This window comes from Canis lupus, chromosome 11 (assembly GCF_048164855.1).
Source record: "Canis lupus baileyi chromosome 11, mCanLup2.hap1, whole genome shotgun sequence".
In the NCBI taxonomy this organism is placed as follows: Eukaryota; Metazoa; Chordata; class Mammalia; order Carnivora; family Canidae; genus Canis; species Canis lupus.
The window spans coordinates 64,640,659-64,659,441 of NC_132848.1; the positions used below are offsets into that span (position 1 = coordinate 64,640,659).

At 45.6% G+C, this 18,783-nt stretch overlaps 1 protein-coding gene across 8 annotated transcripts in view; it reads right to left on the bottom strand.

The window, feature by feature from the left end:
• FAM161A (FAM161 centrosomal protein A) overlaps positions 1-18,783 on the bottom strand; it is a 71,155-nt gene that overhangs the window by 22,260 nt on the left and 30,112 nt on the right. The gene's annotated exons all lie outside the window — the stretch shown is intronic.

Below are 18,783 nucleotides of genomic sequence, written 5' to 3' on the forward strand. Positions count from 1 at the left end.
TCACACATTTCTGCTTTAGTGGATATATGCATTCCTTTTCTAAAAATTGAATTTTACAAGATCATGCTCTAAAATCAATTGGACTTAGGGGAAAAGTGGGCCTGGCGCAAACTCTTAAATTTCTCTGCAATGTTGTAACCAGAGCACTAATGGAAACAATAAGAATTCTGGTAAAAATATTAGCACATCCAATCTGCACATGCGTCCGTGCCCACCTTCATACCCTGCCAGGTTTTGCAGCACCAGCCCCCCAGGCCTCACATGCCCTTCCCATGAGACGCCCATGATGAAATTAGAGATCTTCACTGGAGGAAACAACTCTTCTGGAATTAAATGAATTATACGTATGCCCAGCTTCTTCAGTTGCCCTTGGGTTGCCTTTTCTAGAATAGTTTAACAGTGGGGAAAGATTGGTGGATCTTGAGGCCACTAAATTGTCAGTACTTATATTAAAGAAAGGCATTTCTGTAAGGTTTTGAGGTCTCCCCTTAAGATCTCCATGTGTTGCTTCAAAATATTCATGTGCTGCGAAAAATAGCGTATAAATCAGTGCGACTTCCTTGTCACGAGGTCCCCATTTCCCTGCCAACTGCATATGAGCTAACGATTTGTCACCAAAACACATGTCAGAGAAGAATGAATTGTATTTAGTAGGCTAGGCAGGGGAAGGCTTCGTGTAGTTACGGTCCTGCTGTTGGGTCTTCTCACTGGAGCGTTAAGGACTGCGAAAAGTGGAAATGCTGGAAGTTGGCTGTGAGCCATTGCATCTGGACGCACGTAGAGACCCCAGTACAACGGCCCTACCGACTAGGGACTGGTCTTTCACACGGTAGGAGTTGAAAGGTGGGCAGTCCTGTCGGCTGCAGCTGCTCGAGGACGTCACCAAGGGCCCAGGTTCCTCCTAGCTCCCTGCTCCTCCATCCTTAGGGTGTTTCTTCCATCTGGATGGTGGCAGCACGGCTCTTCCGCGGCCCAGCACCATGTCCATGAGTCAGGCAGGAAGAAGAAGGGAAAGGCAGTGGCATGTTCCCAGAAGCCCCCCGATCCACGGTTTATAGAAATTGAGAATTGGCCAGAAGCATGTTACGCGGTACCCACAACCACCAGAGAGGCAAAGAGTTTGGTACTCTAACTGGGCACCTGTGGCTAGGATAGTATTCCGTGAATCCCAACGATGGCTACTGGGCAAGCCACTTGCAATGCCTGCCACGTTGGCATGTCACGTGCCTGAGGATGCTAATCACAAATCTGATATTTATTGAACTCTGGAATTTCTTAGGCCTTGGGGTAGAAGCTCATAGGCAGCATTAATTCTTCTCTGTGGGGAAACATTAAAGAACATTCCACTTCAAAAAGTACTGGAATACATTCCACAGACTCTCTTAAATAATGTCAATAAGGGATTTCGAATAGTGCCACCAGAAGGACTCTAGGAACGTAATACGACTTTAAATTAAGAATCAAAATGACAAACTCTCACAAAAGCTTGTATAACTTGCATTCTCCCCACAACTCTTCACTTACGAACTGTATTAAACTGAGTCAAAATATGTAAGACACATAAATCAAATTTAACTTTCAGCCAGAATAAAAGTGCTGATATGTTCTCAGGGTAAAATTTATTAATCCCTGAAAACTTGCTGTAAAATGAACCCATAAAATATAACTTTATCACAGCATGTTCTCTTAAACTACGTTTGATTTTAGGAGAGCTAGGTTTGAGTGCCAGTTGGCGACTACAGGGGGACAGTACTGGGCCAGGATGCACTCCCGCCTTCCTCTACCCCAGTAGGACCCCAGTCTTACTCAGACATCCATCTTGCTCCACGTAGCACCACGACTAATCCCCCTTCCCTTGCCAGGAGTTTGGGCAGAAATGGGCATTAGTCAGTATAACATAGGATTTCTATTATTAGTGGCCAAAAATATTCTAGTAACACGAATGTTGAACAAATTACTTAACTGCCCAGCATCCCAATGTTTAATCCATAATATGGGGTCCATCCCTGTCCACCCAACATAATAGCTGTAAAAGTGATATTTTATAAAACTGACTCTATCTAGAAGGGGGTATTTTTAAAAAGATTTTATTTATGTATTCATGAGAGACAGAGAGAGAGAGGCAGAGACACAGGCAGAGGGAGAAGCAGGCTCCATCCCGGGACTCTAGGATCACACCCTGAGCTGAAGGCAGACACTCAAGCACTGAGCCACCCAGGCACCCCTAGAAGGGGGTATTATACCAAAATAAATCAAATTACATTGAGTAGCTTGAGGCTATTTCTTAGAAACTATCAGGTTGTTGTTGTTGTATTTACAAATTTGGAAACTGTTTTCAAAAACAGCTATTTCAGAGGCCCCAGGTGGCTCGGTCGGCTCTGGTCATGAACTCAGGATTGTGAAATCGAACCCTGAGTAGGGGCTCTGTGCTGGGCATGGAGCCTGCTTCAGGTTCTGGCTCTCCTCCTCCCCCCCTCCCTCTCTAAAACAAAACAAACCCCCCACACATAACTATTTCAAATATATGCATTAAATGAATGAATGAATGAGTACTCCTGTGAATGTTTGCATTTATTCAACCAATGTTTATTGAGCATCTGCTGCATACTAGTCACTATAGTAGGTCCAGTAATAGGCAAACTGGTCACAGACACCCCTTTCAGGGGGCTGCAGCTGCCAGCGATGCTGCTGCAGAGCCCAGAACACCTTGGCAGTGTCTGAGCAAGGCAGGAACACCAATCTCATTATTCTTACTATGAGGCTTTTTGCTAAGTCCATGCCACTGGTATGATCACCCATCATATTCACTAGACTTATCAAATTACTTGGGTCAGTTATTTTTTTTTTTAATTAACCAATCCTCAAGAACTATTTGGCACCATTGAGATACTCAAGAGAATGTACCCTGGAGGGTCCCTGGGTGGCTCAGGCGGTTGAACTATCAACTCTTAGTTTCAGCCCAGGTCATGATCTCATGGGTCATGGGATGGAGTCCCGCGCCAGGCTCTGTGCTCAGCGGGGAGTCTGCTTGAGATTCTCTATCTGCACTACCTCCCCCTCAAATAAATAAATGTTAAAAAATAAAAGAAGGGGGCACCTGGCCTGGGTGGCTCAGTCAATTATGTGTCTGCCTTCAGCTCAGGTCATGATCCCAGAGTCCTGGGATCAAGCCCCACATGGGGCTCCCTATTCAGTGGGGAGTCCGCTTCTCCCTCTGCCTTTATTTGCTGCTCTCCCTGCTTATGTGCTTGCGTGTGTGTGCACTCTCTCTCATAAATAAAATCTTCTAATAAAAATAATATATCCTGGGCTCAGAAATTAACTGCAATCCATAAAGGTGGTTCTAAGTATGTTTTGATCCACTGTGGCTCAGAATATGGTAAGAACCATTCTTTTGAAGGAGCCATCACTACTTAAATAAGTGCATGTTGAAGTTCTATTTATTTTTTATTTATTTATTTATTTTTTGAAGTTCTATTTAAAAACTCGTATTAGGGGGCAGCCCGGGTGGCACAGCAGTTTGGCGCCACCTGCAGCCTGGGGTGTGATCCTGGAGACCTGGGATCGAGTCTTACGTGGGGCTCCCTGCATAGAGCCTGCTTCTCCCTCTGCCTATGTCTCTGCCTCTCTCTCTCTGTGTCTCTCATGAATAAATAAATAAAATCTTTAAAAAAAAAACAAAACCTCGTATTAGGGATGCCTGGATGGACTGCCTTTGGCTCAGGGTGTGATCCTGGGATCCTAGGATTGAGTCCCGCATCGGGGTCCCTGCATGGAGCGTGCATCTCCCTCTGTCTGTGTCTCTGCCTCTGTCTTTTGTGAATAAATAAAATCTTTTAAAAAATAAAGAAAACCTTGTATTATTTTTTAGTCCCAGTTTACGAATACTTTACGACGAGCAGGCTTCAGATGTGGCAGTGACTGCAGTTGGCTCCTATTATTCTATCACTGTCATTGTGAAATGTTCATTTTAAACACCTGGGAAACGGGAAATTAAGCATGCCTTAAAATCAGGTAAAAGACCAGCAATCTTGGAAATTCAATACTCAGTCTCAGATTTTATTTAGAAGTAAATCTAGGAAAAAAGGATTTTGGGAGTAATTGATATTAAACAGTTGACATCACGGGTGTTTATTTTTCACATGAAAGCAGTTTTGCCTTTCAGGTCTTCTTGTTTGAAAGAATCGAATCTCACATTTGTCAGATGAAATTGCTGCCTAGATTATCTAAGATGATTTTCACATTCTTTTGTGGAAATCAAATTTTGTAAGGTCGTACAATTTAGAAATGACAGTGGTATGTATTTTCTTCCAGGAGAGCTTGCTAATTGAAGTTGAAGCATTAAATGTCCTCCTGAAAGCACTCAAGCTAATGAGGTAACAAAAGCCCGGAGGACAAAAATTAAGCAAAGCAAGTTAGTTCTTGAAATGAAACTCTTGAAACCCCAACTTGAAAAAATAAAGAAGCAGGAAAAGAAAAAATTAGAAAAAGAGAAAAAAAATAGGAGGTGCTTAGGAGACAAAATATTTTTGTGTGTAATGATCTATTTGGCTTTTTCAATTACATGCATTGCATAGGTTGTACCATGGTTTTGAAGTTGCAAAATGTGGGAGGTGTCTAGGTGAAGCACCTTGATTTCAGCTCAGGTCATGATCCCTGGGCCATGAGATGGAGCCCGAGGCAGGTTCCCTGCTGGGCGTGGAGACTGCTTAAGATTCTCTCTCTCCCTCTGCAAGTACCATCCCACTTGCACACACACACACTCACTCTCAAAAAAATTTTTTTATTATTTATATATTATATATTATATATATTTAATATATTTTATATTATATTTATATCATATATATTCTCAACTTTAAAGTTGCAAAATGTGTTCTCTCATTGCTTTAAAATGTAAAAAAGCAGGGGCACCTGGCTGGCTCAGTCAGTAGAGCACACAACTCTCGATCTTGGGGTTGTAAACTCAAGCCCCACACTGGGTGTAGAGATTACTTAAAAATAAGATTTTTAAAAAAATGTAAAAAAAAGAGAGGCGAACTCCCCGTACCTGTATCCTACATATGCAGGGTGGTAAACCCCCGTGTACTCACACCCCCCCGCCCCCCAGAGAGGGCTGTTAAAAATAGAGGCTCTCATGGCCATGGGAGGGTCAGTGGACTCCCTGGTTTGCTGTCCGGGGAAGTGCGGGCCCAGTGCTGCTAGACTTTTCAGGTGTTCAGAAGGGCAGTTTTGGTTTGAGCTCCCCCGAAAGCCAGCCCTGAGACAGGGATTTGGAAGCAAGGGATATTTGGGAGGTGCTTCCAGGAACTGGCAAAGAAGTGGGGAAGCCACGCGGCCTCTGCCCACTGGCAGCCACTTGCCTTGTCTTTTTTTTTTTTTTGCCTTGTCTTTTCCAAAGAACTATTTTGAGGTTTCACTTATTAACGGTAAAGGTATTCAAAGCTTATTAGTAATTGTTTACAGACAATGGAAAAATTTTTCTAAATGGATTTAAGATAGGCTCTTTTTCTTTTAGGCATAGAATGCAGTATTCAGAAAATTATACCATTATTGTATCTGGAACGCATGACAAGAGTAAGTTATAAGTTCAGGAAGATGTGGAGGGGGAAGGTAAATTGTTACTCCTGGGGGAAGGAAGCAGACAAAACCACTTAAAAATGAGGTACGCACAGCTGGCAGGTTAGCTCAGTTGGGTAGAATGTGATGCTGGCAACACCAACATTGTGGGTTTGAACCGGTCCCCAATCAGGCCAAGAAAGGCATTAGTTCTGGTGTTTAATAAAAATTAATCTTAAAAAAAATAAAATAAGGTGCAAACAACACAGAATTGATTTGGGAGGAGGGCCGTTGGTAAATACCTAATCAATTATAAACAAGAAATAAATACAGTGCTGATTTCCTCTTAAGCGTGAAGATTAAAATGGTTTGATCCTCTAGCTCCTTTGTAAAGCCCCCCCTCCCCCCGCCCCGTAACTCCCGTTACCTAGGACGTAGGATCCTGTTTCTGCAGATGGTTGGCTTCCTTCTCAACTCCAGCTTTATTTGCACACCTGTCCCAAAGGTAAATGTTCTGCTAACCTCTGTCATTGAGTTGCAAAATAATTTTATTTTAAGATTTTATTTGAGAGAGAGAGAGCTGGAGCAGGGGAAGGGGCAGAAAAAGAGGAAGAAGCAGACTCGCTGCTGAGTGTGAGCCCAACATCCCGGGACCCCAAGATCATGACCTGAGCTGAAAGCAGGCTTAACCGACTGAGCTGCCCAGGTGCCCCGAAAAATAATTCTTAAAAGTGAATTGATTTAAAAAATGAAGATGGATATTGTTAAGTAATAAAATTCAACCACGTAAATCTGAAGATCTAGTTGTCTTTATTAAGGACTCATGATTTGGGCAGCATCTCATCTAGCAAATAGGCATTCCAAGGAGTTCCACAAAATGGAAGGTTTTTATAGAAAGAGGCAGGGAACAAGAAAGTTATTCAGGGAAAGAAAAGAATTGTTCCAGGAGAGGCTGTTTTTTAGTGGCAAAAGCAAGGGGTATTGTATCATGCAGATTAATTCATCTTTTCAGGGGGATGGAGGGGCCCAGGTGGCAGACTCATCCTCAGGGACTGAAATACTTCTAGCTGATGGGTTAGAACTAGATTTCTGGGGGAGGCTGAGATTCTTGAGAGAGATTATATATTAAGCATCAGTTTGGGAACTCAGTCTAAGGAACATCATTTAGGGTCCGTGGGTTTGTTTTTTAAACAACATAAAATGCTGATACATATGAAACAATGAGCCCAGGTCACTTACCACAGAGTATATGGAACCCCACCTTCCCCACCCCTACCCTGCACCCCATCACTGTTTACCTCTCTTCTTGGAAATTTCTTTCCTTGGCCTCCAGGACCCCACTGGCGGGTCCTCACCCTCTCCTCAACTTCTCATCACTGCGGTGGCCCAGGACTCAGTCTTCTGACCTATTCTCTCTACACGTGTTCCCTATATGCTCTTCTCCAGATCCAGGACTTTTTTTAAAATTTTTTTAAAAATTTATTTATGATAGTCACACAGAGAGAGAGAGAGAGAGAGAGTTAGAGACACAGGCAGAGGGAGAAGCAGGCTCCATGCACCGGGAGCCCGACGTGGGATTCGATCCCGGGTCTCCAGGATCGCGCCCTGGGCCAAAGGCAGGAGCCAAACCACTGCGCCACCCAGGGATCCCAGATCCAGGATCTTTCAATAGTTATGTATATTTAAGGGACTCCCAAACTGAGTACCCTTAGCCCAGACCTCATTCTGAATTCCAGACTCCTATATCTCCAAAAGCTAATTCAAAATTTCCCTTTGGATTTCTCCAATAAGCATATCGCACTTGGCACATCCAAGCTGGAGCTTTGATTCCTACCGACTCCCAGATTAGTTTCAATTCCCCAGCAAGCCGACTCTAAGACAAGCCCTAGAACAGTCGTTACCTGAAGAGTGAGGGAGATGGGTAGATTGCTCCCAAAGATCCCTAAGCTTCCTTCCCACCTCTGGGCCTACTCCTGAGCAAGGTGACTCTGATGTCACTTCCATTAAGAAGTGGGACTTATGACTTCACCCCCTGAATCTGGCCCCACATCGTGACTTACCCTGATCCAAAGAATGCAGAAGTGACACTGGGGGGCTTCTGACCCCAGGCCTCAGGGTGTTTTGTAGCTTCCACTTTTGCCCCCCTTACGATGCTGCCCCAAGACTGCCACGTGAAGAGTCCCCATCTCTGCTAGAGAAGGAAGAGAGGGCCCGGGAGGTAGATGAGCTGGTCCGTCTGAAGCCTCTTAAATTAACCAGCTGACAACCAGCACCTGCCATCTACCAGCAGAGCTCACCTTAGACCACTCAGCACCAATCAAGCTGCCAGACGATTAGAGCACTAAGTGACATGGGCAAGGCCAGCAGAAGAGTCACCCAGCTGAGACCAGATCAGATGCTGAGACGAAAAATCGTGAGCAAAAATAAGAGTTGTTTTAATCCACTACATTTTAAGGTAGTTTGTTATGCGGCAAACGCTAACTTACACAGGAGGTTAGAACAGGAAGTGGAAGCAAAGTTCCCCAGCAAAGGAGTCCCCAGGACAGCCAGGTAGAGGGATGAGTTGGCCAAGCTGCAAGTAAACTCAGAAGTAGCTTGAGGGAGGGGGGACAAGGCATCCATAGCATTTGCTAAGTCCCCAAACCCATTTCTTCCCAATTCTTCTCTAATCCAGTAAGTGGCAACTCCATTCTCCTGTTGTTCAAGGTAGAAACTCCATCCTTGGGCTTATTGATTTATCTCACACTCCACACTAGAATCCTCTTGCCGTTGCCTTTAAAATCTACCAGGGACGGCTGGGGGGCTCAGCGGTTGAGCGTCTGCCTTTGGCTCAGGGCGTGATCCCGGGTCAGAGGATTGGGTCAGGGGATCGAGTCCCACATCGGGCTCCTCATGAGGAGTCTGCTTCTCCCTCTGCCTGTGTCTCTGCCTCTCTCTCTGTGTCTCTCGCGAATAAATCAATAAAATCTTTAAAAAACAAAATAAATCCAGAATCCAAGTATTTCTCATTATCTCCCTCACGGCAGCTCTAGTCAAACTCACCATCATCTCTCCCTTGGATGATGGCAGCTGCCTTCTCAGGGGTCTCCCACCGCAACCCCATAAAGAACAATGTAAAGATGACCCCAGGGCAGGGAGGGACAGCCCTGGGGTGGCTCTCCCTAGGCCCCAGGCCTTCCAATCAACAGGAGGCACCTGGGATTAGCGGACTCCGGCTGCAAGTTATTGTCCTCTAGTAAATCCCCCGGGCTCTGGGAGCACCTTTCTCAGATTCTGCCTAATTACAAAGTTCTGTGGGAAAAAAACCTTTTTCTCCAAAGCCTGCCGGCAGCTGCTTCGCCCTCCGGCCCCTTGAATGAGCCTCAGGGAGGGGACGGCTGGGCCAGTGCTGGCTCCAGGAGGGTTCCCAGCGGGGGTCAGAAGCCTGCCCTCTCCGAAGCCAACCCCAGCCTCTGAGAGGGGCTGGGTGGGGGTCGGGGTGTTGCCGCGTCTATTCAGAGCAGATCTTACTGCGCAGAGTGGAAACCAGGTGGAAAAATCTAAACAGCACGGACTCGATGTTGTGTAGACGAAGCAGAGCAACTGAATAATCCTTTGATTGGTCTCCAGGGCTCAGGACGTCCTGAAAATTCCACCGTATCATTATTTTTTCCAAAGGGGCTGGTGGAGGCGGAGGGGGCGGGGGTAGAAAGAACTAGATAAGGCTTAACTGAGGCATTTCAGCAAGTGCCTGTACATGACCTCCTTGCTGGGAAAACACACACACGGAGCCCCTGACGAGGCTTTGGGGAAAAAAAAAAAAAGAAATTATTTTCTGGGTAGAGGGGAGCCGCGGCGGGAGCCAGGCCCTAGGCCCTGCTCTCTTGGGTCCGTAACCGCGGATTCCCTTCAGTTCTTCTGCCCCTATTTCCCGAAGTCCCTCCTTTAACTGCTCCCTATTTTCTCTCCCTTCTTCCCCGCCGCACCCTCCGTTACCCAGGGCCAACCAAGACTCCAACAAAAATAATGGAATCCTGTCCCCTTCTTTCCTCTGTCTTGCAGACTTTGCATCCTTGGGCCTCTCCTGAAGATCAGCATCTTCTCCTGAGCCCTTGAGCCCGTGCCTGCTGGCTCTGCAAAGAGGGAGGGGAAGCCCAGGCTGTGCTTGTCTCCTGCCCCCACCTCTTGAAGAGGGGTAAGCTCCGAGCCTGGGGTGCCAGTGCGACCCCCTATTCCATGCCCGCTTCCCTCCAGAGCATAGAATCAGACGCGCCTCCACACCTAAGGACGCATGTTGTTCTGAAGCCCCACGAGACTCGTCTACACAAAGAATCATACTCCTATTAGCACATTTTCTCACCTCATTACCTTATATTCCCCCCACCCCCTGCCTGGGTTACATTAAAGCACTCTGACCTTGATTTTTTTTTTTAATTCTATTTATTTCTTAATGAGACAGAGGCAGAGACATAGGCCGAGGGAGAAGCAGGCCCCATGCGGGGAGCCCAATGCGGGACTCGATCCCAGGACCCTGGAGTCACAACTTGGGCTAAAGGCAGACGCTCACCCACTGAGGCACCTAGGTGCCCGCACTCTGACCTTGAATGACAGCAAAGGCATCAATTCATTCTTTGCCCAAATCCCTGGGTGTCACCAGGGGCAAGGGTGGGCCGAGGAGCTCCGGTTTTCCCCACCTCTTACCAGCAAGTCGGATAATATGCGCGTCCTCCCTGACTTAGAACAAGTGGCTCTTCGCGCTCTGTCCCACTTGCCTTGGCAACCACAGTCTTAGGAGCAGGCGCACGCGTCCTTCCAGCCACGCTGACAGCTCGTGTGAGAGAAAGCAGGGCCCCAGACCGGTCGCCTCCAACGTGGAATGCACACAGCGCGGTGGGAAGGGAGCAAGATGCCCCCCAGGTGCAGAAAGGAACCACTTACTAGAAAATTCTATTTATTTTGTCTAAAAAAGAAATAAAGCTTTACCAAAACAGTATCTCGATGGTCACCGGCTGCTCACGTGGTCTGGTCCTCAGGCCCCCGGGGCCACGGTGAGACAGGGCCGCTCAGGTTTGTTCACGTGGAACCTGTGGCTCTGTGTCTTAGGTTGTGCGTGCCCTGCGAGGCAGCTTCCCAGGTTATGTTAGTAGCTTTCCAAAACCAAGATCACGAAATAGCCAAGTGGCTTTAAAAGAAAGTCCTGCAAAGAAACCTCCAACTAAGGATAATACTCTTAGCCCAAGCACAGGGAATAAGAAAATACCAGAGTGCTTCTCCTGTACCTGATGTGAGCTCTTAATCAGGTCTTACTTAGAGAAGCCAAAAAGTTCAAAATTATCGAGAAGACTATAGAGGTCAGGAGTCCTATCCACCGTAATTAATAACAAACCTTAGCCTGTGTGAATATTGGACGCTGTGCTTTGAGTCTTGGGGGGCATCTTAACATGACAGGCATTCAAGCCCAGCACTGAGGTACACTCAACGTGGAACCAATCTTTCAAATTGCTTTATCCACAAAGTGTTCAATCAACATTTCCAAAAATAACCGTATTCAATCACCTTCCTCTCATGGAACAAAAGTTTTTATAGGATTATTACATTAAAAAAATTACTTTGGGTGTAGAGATGACCTAAAAATAAAATCTCTATGGAGACAAAAGAGGGCATATGGGCATATGGAATGGAAGCCACTGGCCAAAAAGGCAGAAAACCAGGAAAATACCCAAGAGAAGAGAAAAATATTACAAAAGGAGGAATGGTCTGACCATCTGGTTTCCTGAAACACTACTGAAATAGCACTAAGGGATGGAATCAAGTATAAAACGACAAGAACAAAGAAAGCAAGAGAAGAGACGAGTGGATGAATCTAGAGCTTAACATTTGGGAAGATGTAAACAGAAAAGAGAAGTAGCAACTAAGGCAGAAGTCAGTCGAAGCTGTAACCTTTTTAGTGTGGGGTTCAAAGGGATGATTTTGGTGTGTCCACATGAGGTGGAAGAGAAGAGGTCTTAGGGATGAGGCAGTCCAGGCCTGAAGTCTAAGAGGCCTGGGGAAGGACAGGTTGTCTGCAAAGAGGTGACACCTCTGAGAGTGATGCAGACGGTAGCAGGTGTGTACGAAATCTGAAGTACGGTCAGCGGTGAGTCTGCGGCCTCCCCTTTCTCTACACCTCTCCTCCCCCCGCTCCAGCTCTCTCTCCTCCTCTTAAATAAATAAAATCTGCTTGAGGATTCACTCTCCCTTTCCCTCTGTTCCTCCCCTTGCTCACACAAGTTCTCTCTCTCTAAAATAAATACCTTAAAAAGAAAGTTTTTCAATAATTCCTCCTAGTGGGTTTCATCATCACGACTGTAACAACGCTCTTAGTTATACCTACCTAACATTCCATTTGGGGTAATGTTTCTAGATTCTGAAGCTTTTGAACACAAATGTTTTTGTATTCTATTCTTTTTTTTTTTTTTTTTTTAAGATTTTTAAGTAATCTCTACACCCAACGTGGGGCTCGAACCCACAACCCCACACAACCCTGAGATCAAGAGTCACATGCTCTTCCGACTGAGCCAGCCAGCTGCCCCCAGTGGGGTCCATTCTAAGGACCAAAAAACCCTGTACTTTCCTTGAACGAAACTATTGCTTTGTTTCTGAGTCAACTTAGAACATGAACTGACCGTGTCTTCTGTTTTGAAGGTAACGTTCCTTAAAGCGTCGGGAGCGGCCGTTGAACTAGCAGAGGACCCTGGTCCAGGTTTTGTCCCTAACTGGTTGCATAATAGAGCCCGGGGTTATTTAGTTTCTTCCCCTGCAGGATGGAAAGGATACTTTGCCCGCCTCACAGGTTGGATGTGAATCTCCGGTGATATGTGAAATACTTTGAAAAACTACAGACTAGGGGATCCCCGGGTGGCTTAGCGGTTTAGCACCGCTTTTGGCCCAGGGCCTGATCCTGGAGACCTGGGATCGAGTCCCGCGTCGGGCTCCCTGCACGGAGCCTGCTTCTCCCTCTGCCTGTGTCTCTGCCTCTCTCTCTCTCTCTCACGAATAAATAAATAAAAATCTTAAAAATAATAATAAAAATAAAATAAAAAATTAAAAAACCCAAATCATTGTGGATCCCTTCATGTCTAAAACAAAACAAAACAAAACAAAACAAAACAAACAAACTACAGAGTCATACAAACAGAAGATTCTTGGTGATCTTTTGCTGCTTTTGAACGTTCCTCCTTTCCTCTCTCCTTACCACGTGTCCTCGAGTGGTTCCAGAAGTGACAGGAGGCCCTGGAGAGCCCTCTCAGCCAGTGCACCGGCCCCCCTGGTCTGGGATCAGAACCTGGGGAGGTCGCAGAGATGGAAGGAACAGCACAGTGACAGGAAATACTTGGTTCAGAGTCTCCTTGTGAAAGAGAGAAACGTTGAGGCAAAACACAACTTCTCTCCACTGCCCCGCGAGGGACGCCAGTTCACAGGCTCCCATCAAGATCGCGGCAGAGAGGGGAGTCCTGAAAATTTCCTGATGAGCAACGAAGAAAATGAGTTGTGTGGTACTCGTTATGAATTACGTAGGCATGTCCATGACGTCATCGATGCTCCCTTTATTTAGTGGCCTGTTGGATAGCGGCGAACATTTTTTAGGAATGTGCTTTGTTTGGCTTCCTCCGGGCCTATTTTGGTTCTTGTGCCTCCGTGTTCTCAGGAAGTATTTCGGGCCCTCCGCCACACTTTCTCTTGGCATGGTTTTCAGGAACATAACGTTTAGGGCTGGCAAAAGGACACTGCAGCTTACTCGGTCTGCCCGAGCAGCACCCCAGGGCCACACGGTAGCGTATTTTCATAACCAGATCTACTGTGCTGCTTTTTTGTTAATGATTCAGGATGAACAGAGGCGCCTGACTGGCTCTGCTGCTGAGGTGTGTGACTCTTGATCCACAAGTCTTGAGTTCAAGCCCCACGCCGGGCATAGAGATTACTTAAAAAAAGGGGCACCTTGGTAGCTCAGAGGTTGAGCACCTGCCCCTGGCTCAGGGCCTGATCCTGGAGACCCAGGATCGAGTCCCACATCGGGCTCCCTGCATGGAGCCTGCTTCTCCCTCTGCCTCTGTCCCTGCCTCTCTCTCTCTCTGTCTCTCATGAATAAATAAAATCTTAAAAAAAAAAAAAAAAACACCCGCCAGGATGAACAGAAATATTTGAGAAGGGCTCCATGGTTGTTTTTCCTTAGAATGTCAATTTCCCTTTTTGCACTTCTTCCCCACAGATGGATGCAGGGAAAATTCTCCCTCTTGGAAAAAGTGAGCGTTCTTCAAGGAGAAGCAAAATACTGACCTCAGGGTGCATGTTTAACATCGCAGGCGCTTGCCCTGTGGAAATTCAGGGATGTTCTTTCTTTCCCGAGTATGTTTAGTGATGGGTTGGTGGGTTGGGCAGCTCTTGGACTAGGAGCTGTGTTCTGCTACCTGCGAATTCCTGAGGCTCAAACAGGATGAACCCAGCGTCTGGAGGTTGGCAGTTGCTCCTGTGGCTCAAAGGTACGAGGCCAGAGTTTCCCAGGTTTCCCTTGGCCTTTTCCTCATGCTGCTGAGATGACGGCTCCGGCTCCAACCATCACATTCAAGTTCCAGGAAGGGAGAAGGAGGAAAAGAGAAAAGGCAAAGACCGGAAGGCCAAGCCAGCCAAATCTCTCCCTTCTGAGGGCCTTGCCTGAAAGCACACGTACTAGGGTGTGGCCAGGATGGTGCCACGTGGCCGCCGAGCCGCAAGGAAGCCCGGAAGTATAATCTTGTGTTGTCTTGTTTTCACCTGGGCCTGTTGCCACCTCCAGCGAAAGTAGGGGACTAATAATAAGGGAGAAAGGGAAAACGCTTTGGCCAAACAATTGGCAGTTTATACCACATCCTTTCCTGGGAAAAATATCACTATCTCAAGATTACGTCTACAACCTAGTGGTCATTTTCTGGGTATGACACCAACATCGGAAGAACCTCCCCACAAACGGCCCCCGCGCTGCTCTCGATGCCCAGTGGACTGAGTTGTCCGGATGCTTGAACTGCTCACTGCTGGCCCTACAGCAAGTCAGTTATCCCATCTGGGGGAGTAGTTTCCAATGGAAATACGATACACTCGAAGCTGCAGTCAGTGGGTCTGGAGAGGATTTTCGATGTTTTTTTTTTTTTTTTTTTTTCCAAAGGATATTTTCATGGCTTATTTGTAAAAGAGTAGTTTTGAGGAAACAAGGACTCAGGAGTATCATCTCCCTTCTGACCACTGTGGTACATAAGGTATAATGGAGGGAGAACTGGCTTTGGGTTTGCACTGTGGACTATTTCAAAGGCCTCTTACGTGGCCTTCCTGCTCTTGCCCTTGCACTTACAGACCCTTCTCATCCAGCTCGGAATGACCCTAAATGCCATCAGGTCGTTCACCCGGTGGCTCCCCCATCTCACTCACCCCATTGTCAAAATCCTTGTGATGGGCTCCAGGATCCCTCCTTCTCCCCGCCACTGCCCAACCCACGCCCTCCCCCATGTCCTTCTGATCTCGTCTCCTGTCTTTCCCCCTCCTCCTTCTGCTCCAGCCTCCCCGGCCTCCTTGCTGTTCCTCGGGAACCCCAAGCACACTCCCCTCAGAGCTCTGCCGCCTCTTCTTTGCCTGCAGCACTTTCCCCACTGAGAGCCACCGGCTGGACCCTCACCCTTTCAGGGCTTTGTTTGAAGACCCCGCTCCCTTAACCACTTTATTTAAACTTGCAGCATGAGGGGCGCCTGGGTGGTGCAGTCAGTTAAGCAGGCGACTCTTGGTTTCAGCTTGGATTGTGACCTCAGGGTGGTGAGATCCAGCCCCGAGCCGGGCTCTGCGCTCAGTGCTCAGCTCGGAGTCTGCTTGGGAGTCTCTGCTCCTCCCCCTCGCTCACTGTCCCACCTGCTAAAATCAATAAATAAAATCTTTTTAAAAAGTAAATCTGCAGCATGAGTCCCCCTCATGTCCCTTCTCGGCTTCGTTTGTTTCCACAGCACTTGAATTTCTCACCACCATCATTCATTTCACTTCCTTTAAGTTGTAGAAGAGGACTAAAACTTTTACTCCTAGCCCAGTATCTTCTTTTAATTAAATTATTTTCTCTAAGTAATACAGTAAAAAAAAAAAAATTCAAACAGTTCAAAAAGTACATAGAAAACGGAGTGTGGAGAAGAGGCAGTGGCCACTCATGTCCCAGTCTTCCCATAGCCACCCACCTAAGGGGACAGGGACAAAGCCAAAACCCCTCAGCTAACATCTACATAAAATTACAGGGATGAGATAGAGCCACAGATTCCAAAAATGGAAAAATAAGACCCTGGTGGGGTCAGAGAATGTGAAAGGAGTCCAAGGCGCCTTTGGAAGCACCGAGAATCTGAGAGCCCGGAATGGCCATCAGGCCCTCGCCTGCGGGTCGGGCAGGCTGTTCTGAGAGCAGCGGCAGGAATGAGGATGGACGTCGCAGGCCCCACTGGCAGGTGGGTATGGAGAGACTCTGCAAGGTCTGGGCTTGCTGACGTGGCCTGGGGGCCCGGAACCACCAGAGCATCCCCCCAGAAAAACGTCTCATGTTGAGGATAGAAAAAATTTTAAGTGAAATCTACCCCTGACCTGGGGCTTGAACTCACAATCCTGAGTCGTATGCTCTACCGACTGAGCCAGCCAGCAGCCCTGGACGAGGGACTTAGGAGTAGGAACAATAGGGACAAAGAAAATAGGAGATTCAGATAAAATCTCATGGCTGAGCAGGGTAGAAAATCTCAGAAAGTTCAAGCCCATGTTTTATTTATTTATTTATCTACTTATTTAAGATTTTATTTATTCATTCATGAGAGACACAGAGAGAGAGACGAAGAGGCACAGGCAGAGGGAGAAGCAGGCTCCACGCAGGGAGCCCGACGCGGGACTCGATCCCGGGACCCCAGGATCAGGCCCTGAGCCAAAGGCAGCGCTAAACCGCTGAGCCACCCAGGCGCCCCGACCCTGCACAGTTCTTAACAGAAGTTGGAAGAGCCGACCTGGGCTGCTTCTCTCTTCCAGGAGCATGGTGTAACTCATTTCACTTAAAATATTAGCAAAGAAAAAGGATCACAACTGAATCCTATTCAAAGGTTTTTGTTTTTAAATAAGAAAACAAGAGAAGAATTATTTCTCTTTGGACAATGAAGGCACATGAGAAAAAAATACCCACAAAAGAAATGAAAACTATAGCTATCATATTTCAGAATGAGCTAAAAGGAAATGTTAAAAACTGTGAGAGAAAATATCAATTACAGTGAGAAAAATTTTGAAGTGATTTGGAAAAGATTTAAAAAGAGAAGTAAAAAATCCAGGAAAGATCAGAAGTACATGAAAACAATCATTTAAAAAAATGATGACTAGAGAGAATAAAATACAAAAAATAATCTGTTAAGGGGTGCCTGGCTGGCTCAGTCAGAGGAGCGTGGGACTCTTGATCTTGAGGTGGTGGGTTTGAGTCCCATGTTGGTATAGAGATTACAAAACAAATCCTTTTTTAAAAATAAATAAATTAATTAAAAGGCACACCATATACCTGGAGAAACTGGGTCAGGAGGCCAACAAGTACTGGACTTTCAGCAAAGAGAAAAACAAAAACTTTGGCTACACCAAGTCACTTACAAAGGCAAGAAAACAAGATTTCTATCAGACCACATGATACTATATGCCAGAAGGCAGTAAAGACATATTTAAGACACTTAATATGAGGTAAAGCTTTTATATCCAGCCAAATTGGTTTTCAAATACAAAGATCATAGACAAACAGTTATGAAGATGTTAAGGAATCAAGGACTATTCTCTCCAGGAGCCCTTCCTAAGGAATCTACTAGAGAAGAGAGCTTCAGATAACCAAAGTGAGCGGAGATACTGGCGTGAGGATTGGAGGAATGTTCACATCACCAAAGGAAAAATCATTAGACATCGCTTCCTGACAGAAACGGGCATCACCACCTATGAAGTAATTTTGTCAAAAACATCAAATATGAATCTGATCAGGCCTAGATCTAACTACTGGTTTACAGGAAATACAAAGAACAGAGGAACACATTAAATGACAAAATTTATGGTTCGATACTCTATAGGACAAAAGACCTGGTCTCTTCAACAACAAAATTGCAAGAAAAAAAAAAAAGAGATGTATTAAGAAGAGACTTCGGAGAGGTGCCTGGGTGGCTCAGTCAGTTGAGCCTTGGACTCTTTTGGTTTTGACTCAGGTCACGATCTCAGGGTCATGAGATCAAGCCCTGTGTCATGCTCCACGGTCAGTGGGGAGTCTGCTGGAAGAGTCTCGCCCTCTGCCCTTCCCCCCACCTGCATGTGTTTTTATCTTTTCAAGATATGTACTGAAATATGTACTCATGAAATAGGAATGATTTACTTCAAAACAATTAGGGAGTAGTGGATGGGAGTATAGAGGACGTAACTGTGAGTAGGTAATTATTGATACTGGGTGATGGGTATATGGGTCTCATGACCATTCGCTCTACTTTTGTATATGTCCAAAATGTTTTTTTTCTTCAAAATATGTCATTATACAGTTTTTTTAAGTACCAAGAAAAAACTGTTTTTCTCTTTTCTTGATGCCAGGATACTATAAATCCATGACTAGAAAATAGCTACCAACAAGACTCATTTGTATTTTTCTTTAATATATGTTGAAAAGGAAAAGACAAAACCAAAACCTAAGTCTTCCACTGCCCACACCCAGACTGTTCTCAGGGGCGAATTCTGTTACGATTTTTTGGTATGACCACATTTTCAGAGTTAAATATAAACAAGCGTATTATTCCTTAACTTTTGACAGTTATATAATAGAGTTTACTATTTTTATCTCCTTTTATTGAGGTTCAGAACTTGCTAAAGAGAACAAAGTCTTCGTTGTTACAGAAAGGACAGAAGTAGGGGATGGGGGATTTGGGAAAGTTGGTGAAAAGGTACAAACTTTTATAAGTACTAGGGATGTAATGTATATGGTGACTACAGTTAACACTATTATATGGTATATTTGAAAGTTGCTGAAAGAGTAAGTCTTAAAAGTTCTCAACACAAAGAAGAAAACACCTTTTTTTTCTTATCAAAATGATGATGAGAGTTAACTAAATCTATTGTGGTAGTTATTTCACAATATATAGAGATACTTATGCTGTATACTTTAAACTTACACAGTGCTCAATGTCAACTTTATTGCAATAAAACTGAAAAACAACAAAAAACACCTTA